The sequence below is a fragment of the Camelus dromedarius genome, chromosome X (genome assembly GCF_036321535.1).
Source record: "Camelus dromedarius isolate mCamDro1 chromosome X, mCamDro1.pat, whole genome shotgun sequence".
Lineage (NCBI taxonomy): Eukaryota > Metazoa > Chordata > Mammalia > Artiodactyla > Camelidae > Camelus > Camelus dromedarius.
In genome coordinates, this window is record NC_087472.1 from 15019474 (window position 1) to 15031624 (window position 12151).

The following is a 12151-nucleotide window of genomic DNA, read 5'->3' on the forward strand; positions in this document are numbered from 1 at the left end:
GAGCGGCTGCTGGAGGCTCTCCGCCGGCCGCTCCGCTTGCCTCCCTTGGTGCTCGCAGCTTCGGCCCCGTGCTCCGCTCCGCCTCCGCCACGCCGCTCTCCGGGCTTCGGCTGCAGCCAGCGCGGAAGCGCGCCCTCCGCGCCGCCACCCCGGCCCCCGGCCCCCGGCTCCCCGGCTCTCCGTCCCGGTGGCTCCGTGCCCGGCCCCTCGCGCCCCGCGACCTCGCCGTCCCCCAAGTCCCGGCCCTGCTCCCCGCCCGGGCCCCGCTCTCTCGCTGTCCGTCTGTCGTCCTCCCCCCCTCCGCTTCCCCTCTTTCCTCTTTTGCTTGCTTGCTTGTTCGCTAGCTCTCAGACGCCGCAGAGCAGCTTCGCAGGAAAATCCCAGAAACCTTTGCAAATAGCTGACAATGAAATTTAAGAAGTTCTTCGATTTCGGCGCCATTTTCGAGTGGATCAAGAGGTGACATGCGATTTTTTTAAAAAGGGACTTGTTGGCTGGCATTTCTCCCCCATAGTAGCGTTGGTTACGGCAGAGTGAAAAAAAAAATCTGGTGACAATGCTGAAAAAGTTCTGTGTTGGTTTGGGGTTGTAAAGCACGTTTGGGGGCCGGGGTGCGGGCGAAACAGACCTTGAAAGTGCTTTAGCACATGAGTGTGGCCGGGAGAATTCTTAGGAAACGGGCTGGAAAAGAGTTAACATGGAGGGGCAGGGAGAGAAAATTGAGTAAGGGGCAGTGACCGCCTGTCAGCCTCGCCAGGGTCGCGATCAACCGGTTTTGACAGACTGTAAATGGACTTTTCATGGCTCTTATTTGCAAGCAGTAAAGTATGTCTTGGAAATAAATGTGTGATTAATTTTGCACTGTCTTTTCCCAATTAAAACTTTCAAGGTTGCTTAGTTTTCCCCGTAGGAAACTTGACATTGGGAAAGTTTGGCAACGAATGCGCTGAGGGAAGGTACATTGTGTTTGGTGGGGGGGGGGGAGGCATCTGCAAAATTAAGACAAAACGCTGTAAAATATGAACAGAGGAAGAGGCGGATTCTTTGGCTCTTAAATGATTTGGCCAAACACAGTTCAGTTCAGAAGGGAGGGGTGGGGCTATGGGCAACTCGAAAGTATCGATTCTTTGTCTATTGTATCTGCGACTGACCGTCTTCTGAAGTGACAAGACGCCTCTTTGTAACCTTTTTTCGTAAGTAAATTTCAGTCTAAGGGGAAATCCATAAACTGGGGGAGCGAGGTGGTTTTTTAGGAATGTAAGTCGTTGTACTGTCACTAGGAGAGAAGAAAGGGATTAAATGAAAAGTACAAAATGAATTCGATTCTAGTGAGTTTGCAGGGCAATCTGGAAGGGACCTTCGCCTTTGACACCGTTGCTATTTCCAATGAACTTTTGTTTTTCTAAGTAGTCAAGTAAGGAAATATTAAATTAGGGGCGACTTTAACGTCTGATGTGATGATTCACATATTTGTGTAGAACATACTTAAATGGGAGAAGATTGTGGAGTTTTAAGGTATAACTGTGCATTTGCTAAACATGTTTTTTTTTTTCTTTTTAAGGGCAACCAAGGACGTTTTTCTACACTAATCCCAAAAGTCAAAGTTGTTTGTAAAAACATAGCCAAAACAAGATGGAATTTAGAGACACTTAAATGTATGTCCCAGTTTAGGGAGTGGAGTTATTACTAATTCAGTTTATGGTGACATAAGTAGTGCACTTGGTAACACTGGATCTCAGTCTGGGGTTAGGAATTTTGCCCTTAGTCTCATTAAATACTCTGCACATCTTTTTAACTAATAAACAAGACACAATATCCATTGTACTGGCTTTGAAAAATCGATATAAATTTTAAATGAACCGAAACACTTAGCAGACCTGGATAGTTTGAGTGTCTATTACTTGTATTAAAAGGTATTTTAATTTTCAAAACCATTCAAGCTTTGTACTGGTCTTGTTTTAACTTTTAGGTTTGTGATTGAGGGTTACAGGGTATTTTGTTCTATGCTTAATTGACTGTTTTCGTTTAAACAGTGTGGGGAAGGAGGCATGTAACTTATTGCTAATGTGTGTCCATTTAAAAAAAAAGTGGTATCTAATGGGTTAATCATTAAGGAGTATGCACAGTGCCGGCCATTTCAGGACGAGGGTTTCTTTGGAACTGCTTGAGACAGGAAGGAGTGATTTGACATCGAGTATTTAAACTTTTTGATTTATGTTTTGATAGGTGACATTGAAAGTTATAAAGTATTTATAAATAAGTTTGAGTAATGTTTCATATGTAAACACCCAGATATTTCATCCCGGGACAGTTCTCTCTCATTCTTTAATACCTTTAAAAAAGCTTTAAAGCAGGACATTTGCTCTAAGAGTGAAACACTGGAGAGTTAAAGAGGACATCTGATGCTTGTATGGATGGATCTATATTTCCCAGCCATCATAAGTGTTAAAATCAGCTGAAGCTGCCAGAGACATTTTAGTGATCTTTAAGTCAATAAACGAAAAGTTATTTTTTTAAATGGGGACATTGAGTGAGACTTACGATTTATAGCAGGTATGAGGAAGAAGTTTCACTAAGACTTTGAAGCTGGCAAGAGTGATCCAAACGGCCTCAATTTATTTTATCTTATTATTCTTACTTTCAGACGTAAGATTCTTTTCCACCCTAATTCCTCCCTCTCACCCCTCTGCTTTTCACCACCACACTTCCCCAAGATTCATGCTCTGGGAGGGGGAGGGGAATTGATCACGTTCTTCACTCCACCTGCCGATCCTGGAAATCAAACGAAGTTCCAAAAACTTGGTCGATTTGGAACGACGTTTTACTTGATTCTTCACCATTGGGCGGGGTGGGATGGGGCTACCTTTCCAGTCACCTTGTCTTTCTCCACCTGCAGGCACCCCAAAGCAACCCCCTTCGTTAACTCCGAGGGGATGCAGCAGCAATTCATGTTTTGAAGTGCTTTAAACGGTTCAAAACGTGAGGCGCTGCTATACCCCCTCGAGAGGAAGTTGGAAGAGGGAGTTCTGCTGGACGTGCGTTCCTAAGGGGCGCTGGCTGCCAAGGAGAGCTCTGGAGCAGGTAGGTGGGCAGTGGCTTGCGTCTCTTCCTCTTCCCTGTGCGCCCTTCCCCGCCTAAGAGGTACCGCCATAGTCGGGGGAGGGCGCCACGGCTCCCCGGGGGCTGGGGGGGGGGTAGGGGTTGCACCGCAGAGGAGGGACGCGGCGCCCCGCACTCAGCCGTGCCCTAGCAGCGGGAACAGTACTGCAGTGGGCGATTGGTGCTCTGGAGTATTGCTTCTGCTGCCCGGGCAAGGCTGGGACTCCCGCACGGGCCCACCCACCAGGTAAGTCCTAGTGCAGCGCCTGCAGAGTCCGCCCCAGCAGCGAGAACTGGGCCAGGCACGTTTGTGCCCTGTCCACCGTTTGCACGTCTTTGAATATGTAAATAGTCAGAAAAGATACTATATTTTAGCACTCCTTTCCCTGCCTGGGTAAGATTTAAACGAGAAAAAAAAAATCCCTCCTGATCACCTAGAATATCACCCACATGACAAAAACGAAGACAGACTACATTCAAGCCCCAACAACTAAGTGGTGGTGGTGGGCTATTGGAAAAAGAGTAAGGGGAGGCCGGAAGGTGACCCGCCGTGTCCAGTCCCCAGGCCGCTATCGGGCTCCTGGTAAAGGGCTCCCATCCTGCTTGTGGAAAGAACGTTGGAGTCCAGGAAAGATGAAAGTTTCTGGCCCTTCTCGACACCCTCCCCACTGTCCCCCTAGCTGTGTTGAGGGGAGTTTCCCTCGAGATTCGTTGGGGCCTTGCCACGGCCAGTGAATCCCAGGGGGCAGTGAATCCCAGGCGGTGTGGAAAGGCGCTGACCTGCCAGATCTGAGGCCCGCAGGGAGCGCGGGGACCCCGGGGGGGGGGGGGGGGCTTCAGAATGAGGCTCTGCGTTTCAAGCTGCTTCTTGCCCTATCTTCCCAAATCTTATCCCAGAATTCCACCCCGGAGGCGCTGCCCCAAGGCCACTTCTGTCGCCCAGGGGCCTCACACAAGGTATTGCCCCACTGGCGGGGCGCTGGCTTGACAGTTCCTGAGAAAATGGCAGCACCATCATGCCTCCAAAACTCTGGGCATCATTGCTAATTAGTGCTGCAGGTCTGTCAACCTGGAAAGCCACCTCCATCCCTCACTGGGGGCCCCGAGTCGGCTAGGAGCGTGACAGCAGGCTTAGATAAGAGAGGGCTCCTTCTCTAGCTGAGGTCTCTGCGGGTGAAAATCACTTTAGATTTTTGGTTTGACCCAGAGCCTGGGCAGGTCAAGGACTATTGGCCAAGAGGATAGGAGGTGTGGAATCCTTTCCACGCTGTCATCCTAAAAGAAACCAAATACAAGAAAACCCCTCTGATCTGGATGGGCTGCCTTGAAATGGTCGGGAACCAGGAGTGGGATCCCCAGATGAGGTTGGGCTTAGGGAGCCCAGGGTCCCAAGCAGTGCAGAGCGGGGACTCAGGCTCTGGCCACCCCGACGCGTGCTCTCCCAGACTCTTGCGCCCCGGCGGGCGCGGGCGGGTCGGACCCTCGGGCTCCCGGGGCTGGGGGGGGCGCCGTCACCCCGCTGCCTGGGGTCGGCCGGCTCCCCTTGGCCTCCGCAGCCCCGACCCAGCCTCGATCCCGAGAGTTGAGATCTGGCTCCCGGCTGGCCTGGGGCCCCTCAGGCCCGCAATCTCTAGACCCGAACGGCGAACAGGTTCCCACACCCACGCTGGCTTTGCACTTGGGGTGCGGGGAGGCACCTCGAGGCTCCCCTCCTGCCTCTCATCAGCTCCCCTTCTCCCTTTCTCCCCACTCTGGACGGGTCCCCTCGAGCCAGAAGGAGGCCCCGCAGCAGCTGGCGCCCACCCTCCGAGAGGACCACGCCAGCACCATCCGGCTCCCTCCAGCAGGACCCAGGTGAGCGAGTGGGCAGTCTAAGGGCGAGGGGCAGAGGGCGGGAGCTGGGTTCCTGACTGGGGGGTGTGGCCTTCCAGATGCACTGCGGCCCTTGGCCCCGGGACCCCAAAATGCCTGGAGTTTGAGGGCGTCCATGCAGCCCTCTGACTGCGTAGTGCCCTTTTCTGATTTAAAACATTCACCTTGCATTATTATTCACACGATCGAAGTTGCAGTGTGCCTAGATTTTCCTCCAAGGACAAAAATGTGAATAAAGCAATATTTTAGCCAAAGAGTTCCGTGTCAATTAAGAAGATGGCAATTCGTTCCAGACTATAAATTCTCTTTAACAACTCTCTCTAAGGTATTCTTTCAAATTGTTTTTCAACATTGCTAAATGTGCATCATAATGTGCGGGAGACTCGTGTAAAATGAATCAATTTATAGTCGGCCGATTAATTGACCCAACGTTGCCACCTTCAAGGAGGCACCTTTCCATTGTTCTCTCATTTCCCCCAACACATGTTACTTGTTAGGAAGCTGCGTGTTCACAGCATTGTATTCAGTTTATTAGACAGATGTGGCCCTTAAACCAGGAAAAGTTGAGTCAAGTTCTAAATTTCAATTCCACATGTCTATAAGTTGTGGGACAAGATATATAGGGTCCTTTTATAATCTAGAATTGAACATAATTTTAAAATATTTTAATCACAGGATTTTTTGAAGGTATCCAGCTTCTCCAGTTAGCAGTACTGATTTTTTTCCCCCCAACAAAGGAACACTACATCAACACCCTTGGCCGGGATCTGGACACAGAAGACTCCTGTTTCAAGAAAACACAATCATCTCTCAAATCCTGTAATTTATATGCATTTTAAACTCACTAGGTATTAAAAACCACCCAAGTGTCCCACAACATGGGGTATAATATAATCAATCACTCAGTGTAATATTATACATCCTTTAAAAATGTTATTGGAAAATGTTTTATGATCTGTAAGTCGAAATAACCCTCTCCCACCCTTCCTCTCTCCCTGCTGCTCCCTTATACCCACACTTCTTTGTTCCAATTGGCATGTAAACTTGCTTTTCCCGCCAAATGAGTCAGTCATGATGGGAGCGTCAATTGATTTGAACAGATGTGTGTCAATATTACTTGGAAAACTAGATGCCAATAACCAGGGCCACAAAAAAAAAAAAAGCAGTGGTTGCAACTCTGTAAAAATTTATACGTGCATACAGACAAGCACTATAGTGGAACCCCAAACAGGAAACTAGTTGGATATACTCTAGTGCTGGGAGAGTAAATGACTGTAAGATGCTTTTGATTTCCATTAATATGGGCAACTGTCCAATTAAAAAAAGACCTACTAAGGACTCTGAAGTGCAAATTATTTTGCTGATTGTTTAAAAAAGAAAAACGCCATACCTATCAAATCATCAAGGCAGATGGGGCAGCCGGGGACAGAGTTTGTTCCCTGATCCTGGACTGTCAGGCTCAGAGCAACACTTGGAGAAAAAGTCACCCTACACAGGTGGGGGTTAACTTCTAGGTAGCTTTCCTGAGAGATGGCATAAGATAAAAATAAAAGTAAATCCAAAAAACATTTTTTTGAAGATCAATAAAAGTTAATGGATAGGAATTAAAAACGAGAGTCGGGCGCTATATCCAAGTTGGCATAAAGTTTTAGAGCTGTTTTCCCATCAGCCTACGGTGTAACTTGTCCTCATAACCCTAGAACTTGAGATATGCATTTATATTTAGAATGATTACGTTACTCTTAAAGGAAAAACAATATATGCACCAATTATAGCAAATGCGTATCTCCCTGCCACCCTAAACCCCACTCATCCCCACCCATTAGTCACTGCTCAGTAAGTGAACAAAGATCTGCTAGCTCTTTCAGAACATTTCACCTATCTGCAGCTTTTACCTCCCTCCCCCGCTCCATGGCTGATCTCTGGCTAGTTGAGAAAGGCTTGGACCCCTGTGGGGACAGTAAATTGAGCCATTAGGGAGGAACCCTGAGAAGACCTCCATTTCCGGTGGCGGCTCAGCTTCGGAGTGCTCCCCTTCCACTAGTGAGCTCTAGAAACTGAGCAGCTCCTGGGAGTTTGGGTGGTGGCCCTGCCCTCCCGGCCTCCGTTAGCCTGGGAGCTGAGAACAGAGCAATGTACTCAAGAGTCCCAATTGCTTTAAAGCATGAGTCTCCCAAAGCAGCTCCCTCACCTGTCCCCCAACCCCACCCCCACCTGCTCTCAAGACCAGACTGTTGTCCCAAGACCAGACTTTTTAAAGTCCTGATCATAAAAATCGCCAACGATCAGAATCAGAATAATCCCAACATATTGCTTTTTGTATCATGCTTTTCCAAATGCTTTCATAGCAAAAACCCTGAGAGATAAATCCCATAAGGCAGTCAAAAACACAATCGCCGACCAGAAAACTGGGGCTTCCGGAGGTTAAGGATTTGTCCAAGGCGAGTCTGGTGCCTCTTCCTCCAGGCTTCGTGTTGTGCTTCTTATATTATTACCTGTTAATCAGAACCAACTACACAGTAGAGACTAGAGCAGGAAATGGAGTTGACTTAGTTTGCTTAGAAAAATTAGAGGTGAAACTGATTTGTCATAAAATGAGCTTTTACCTACACCCTGGACGCTTCCAGAATGGCTCCGGGATGACTAAATAGTGACAGTAAATTACCCAGCTGTGTACACGTGGATGTGCACAAACCAAAAAAAGCATGATTTAAAATCATTTAAAAATCTCTGGCCCATATTTGATACTTTCTATAGATTCAACTAAATTAATTTTAAGGAAAGAGATGAAATGTCCAACCATAGGGGTTAACTTAATTTAGTCACTCACTCAATGAAATCTTTCAACCGTTACAAATAATAAGTTTAAAGACTATGTCAAAGACTATGTCAAAGTTTATGATACCATGTTTTACAAATCAGGAACACATAGTCACTTGGCCACCATGATTGACAAGCAGGTCTGTATAGGCGCAGAAACTGGAAAGAACGTAGAAAACAAACATATTCGTTGCTTAAGGTGATGGGATTCAAGCTAAAGTTTTTTCTCTCTCTGCTTTTCCAGTATGCTTTTTGTTATGCCGTGTTGTTTGTTATGTTGTCAAACATAATTCTCTCAAAAGTCTTCAGGGGTCATGGGTGAGACAGCAATTTTGGGTCCAGGACGCACAGACCTCAGACATCTCGGGGATCATCATGTCACGAGATACCACTGTGCACTTGTGACAGATTGATAACTGAAAGGTCTGGGAGCCGCTCATCTTCACGGCGATACAACTGGTAAGTATTACAAGACCAGCCAATGAAAAGGTCAGAGAAAAGTGGGCCCTAAGCGAGGAAGAAAGTGGTGGCTGTGGCGCAAACAGGGGGATGAGTTGTATTTTAATAGTTTAATGGGAGGTGGGGGTTCAGACTCTGTCTTTAATTATATTTTAAATTTCTTTTTAATGAATTGAAACTTATTTAAGGCATAAGATTTGATATTCATGCTAGAATGTTAAAGAATTTATGCTCAAGCAAACAACCAGAAAAACACGAACTGTGAGCACTGAAGACATCGGGTCATCCTGAGTATGTTATGTCAATGTAAGTGGTCCAGAAAAGACGGGAAACCCCCGTGAACAAAAAGTCACAAAACAAAAATACATGAAAGATGCTCATTTCAGTATTTTTAAGACTAGAAATTAGAAATACCGTGATGACCAACAACAAAGGATTGGGTAAATAAAATATGGTGCCTCTAATAAATGACATGAGAATTGGCTTCTGCTGAAATATTTAGTGATAAAAGAAGCATGCCAATTTTTTTTTGCACTGTTCCCATCTGTGCAATCTGAGTATATGGGGAGCATTCGGCATGCAGTTTTGTTTCAATATATAGACACAAGGCTGGGAGGAAATAAAGCAAAACTTTAACAGTGGTTATCTCTGAGTTGCAATATGAAAAGTGATCAAAGAAAGATGCTAAACTATTTTTGCGATGTGTTCCTAATATGTAATATAAATGTATTGGGAACATTTTGCATTCGTAGTTTTGTATCAATAATATGGAAAGAAGGCTAGGAGGAGGGATACCAAAAGTTTATCAAAGAAAGATGCTAAACTATTTTTGCGATGTGTTCCTAATATGCAGTATAAATATATTGGGAGCATTTTGCATGCATGGTTTTGTATCAATATACAGATAAAAGGCTGGCGGGAATAAAGCAAAAATTGTATAATGGTTATCTGTGGGTTGTGATGTGATAAAGTGATAAAAGGAAGGTACAAAATTATTTTTGCAATATGTTCCTGAATATGTAATATAAGTGTATTGGGAACATTTTGCATCCATAGTTTTGTATCAATATTTAGAGAAAAGGCTAGGAAGTAACATACCAAAATTTAGTGGGAGCCTTTTCTGGGTTCTAGTATTATAGATTGTATCTATTCTTCTCTTTATACTTTTATGTATTTTCCAAGTAATACTTGTACAAACAAGATGCATTACTTTTATAGCAATAATAAAACTTATTTTATGTTTTTAGAGTTTGTATTTATTTTATTAAATAATGGGGACTTGGGGATGGGGAAAGACTTTCTATTAGGGCAGCAATGGGTCGAGGATACATTTTCCAACCTGTCTGGGTGAAACCTACACCGCTTGGCTTGGCTCTGTGGTGCAAATGTATGTTATCGTTTGCTCTTGGCAAAGGAAAGAGAAAGTATAATTTAAAAATATAACCATGACAGAGTAATAATAGTAGTATTGCTACACAGACTGCTATCTCCTGTCTAATCAAAGTCAAACTTTAAGAAGTATAGAAAATTGAAACGGTCTGCTTCTCCTCTGGGAGCTATTCAGGACTGCGGGACTTAAATTGCTGACCGGGGCCTCAAGACACGTTGGCCAGTTTGGGACGTGCCTGAGTCAGAAAAACCTCTTACAGAAAGTCTCATCCCACTCGGCTGACTTTTCACAGCTGCAGATAAAGCCCCCTGCATCTCCCCAGCAGCTCTGCTGCCCTCCCAGGCAGCCCTGGTGTTGCAGAACACACGTGCCATCCGAATTTAAGCTTTCCCTGTTCCGTTAAGAGAGGCGGGCATTTGGAGACACACCAGGCTCACAGCCTGACAAGACCCCTACCAAGGTTTGAACGTGCCTCAGTTGCTCTGATTTGAACAGAGACATCATGTTAGAAGGGGACTAGGGTTCCTCCCATCCTCTTAGAAGCGCTCTGGGAAAACTGTTCCCCCCGCCCTCAAAGACTCATTTGCACTCTGTAGCAAGTCCACATTACTAAACATTCATTTCACAATACATCCATCATATATTTAAAGAAAGTAGAAGCTGCACTTGTGAGGCAAAAATAGACTTTGAGAATGTTCTTCCAATTTCTGGGTGCCATGCCCTTATCCTGCTTCAGGAGAAATAATCACACAACCAAACATGTCCTTTTGAGAAAATGGGTGTGCCCCTCTTTAATCTTTCATAAGCATTTCTCTCTGCCACATTCTAGCAATCAGAGCACATTTTCAGGGTGCCTAGCTCTGCGCTGTACTTTTGGGAGGAGAAGAGGACAGGAGAGAGGCAGGTGAGCGTGATACTGAACTGCTAACCCCATCCTCTGTCTGCCACCGGGTACAGAGCTGGGGCTTTGACCTTCTGAGCCGGGGCGAACTATACACAGAATCTGCTTTGCTCAGCTGAATTATCCAGGGTCTTCCTTTTGCCTAGGCTAGACGAAGAGTGTGCAATAGGGGAAGGGTGTGGGAGGGCCCTCTTCCTCAATGGAAGGTTTCGGGTCCAGCTGGGAGACAGAGAGAAAGAGAATCCTTAACATAAGCACTGACCATAAATGCTTTTCGTTTATCAGAGAAAAAAAAATGCTCTGGCCCCTGATTTTCTGAACCAATAAAATGTTCTAGAATTTGGCCAGTACAGAGAGTCCCCCTCCTAGTTGGGATTGTGCCAGGAGGGGCTGGGGGCGGGGCGGGGGCAGGCGCAGAAGGAGCTGGGAGCTGCCCTTTGCTAACAGGGTCAGTGCAATCCCTCATTTTACGGAAGAGGAAACCGAGTTGCCGAGAGGAAATAACTTGCAGGGAGGTCGTGCAGAGAGTTGGTGGCAACATTAGAACTTGAATCTTGATCTTCAAGGGCTCTTTCCTCTGTAATACACTGTGTCTACAGGACAGAAAGAGCCACCCAGGAAGATGTTATAAAGGACGTGGGACCCGATGGGAACCACTGAAAGTGGAGGGCAGGGCCGGAAGAGGCAGGGGGGACAGGCGAGGGCCTTCTGGGCAGGGGACAATGGCCAGGCAGGCACAGGCAGGGATGGATGTGGTGTGGCGCTAGGGTAGTCAGGAGGTGGGTCTGGAGAAACTGTTATGGTCAAGTCTAGCTTCTCAGCATGGGCTATGCAGACCCTACAGGGGATAAGACAGTGTCCCAAGGGTACAAAAAGCCACAGAATACATACGGCACAACTTCCTAGGGCACAGATTTGATTCCAGGGTGAGTCATTTAAAGCACTGATTTTCTGTTAAAACAAAAAGATAAAACTGAGACCTTAAAATCATTTCAAGTTTGTTGCAGGCCCCTGGGGGCTGCCCCATGACTCCCACTCCAGTGTCATTCCGAGGGACGATTTATGCACTCGTCTCTAGACATTTGGCCTTTTGTTTGTTTTTCCTGCCAGTACCAGGGTCCTCGACTTCTGATAACAGCTGCCTTGCTCTTTCCTTTGGTAACTACTGCTCCCCAGCCGGTCACATGATGCTGGAAGGGCTGCCAATCACAGGAAAGTGCTGCAGCCTTCCGCCAGGCACATGACCCAGGTCAGGCCAATCCCGTAGTCTCCCATGCCTCCCTTCCACGGTGACTGTGCTCTAAAAAGCTTATGTGACTCCAGCCTAACCAGTGAGAATACGTCTCTGTTTGGGGGGTGGGGGTTAAATCCTGGAATGGAGAGAGTCTTTCTCCTGCAGTTTCTAAGCTTGGAGCTGTATGTGGCTGTGCCCTCACTCACCCAGCTCTACCACGTCCGTCACCGGGCGGAAATCCATCTTCAGCAGGAGAGAGTAAGAGCAGCCTGCACACAGAAGCACTTGGAAACACAGGAGGGGGGGGAGGGAAGGAGAGAGAAGGAGGGAGAGAGAGAGAAAGAGAGAGAGAGGCAAATGACTTAGCTTAAGCCTC

At 46.6% G+C, this 12151-nt stretch overlaps 1 non-coding gene across 1 annotated transcript; it reads left to right on the forward strand.

Annotated features, from left to right (window-relative positions):
• The first annotated feature begins 2922 nt into the window (after window positions 1-2922).
• LOC116150942 (uncharacterized) lies at window positions 2923-9496 on the forward strand. Its single transcript, XR_004134783.2, has 3 exons — window positions 2923-3081; window positions 4874-4953; window positions 5647-9496. It is a non-coding gene; the product is annotated as an uncharacterized LOC116150942 (transcript).
• The last annotated feature ends 2655 nt before the right edge of the window (window positions 9497-12151 follow it).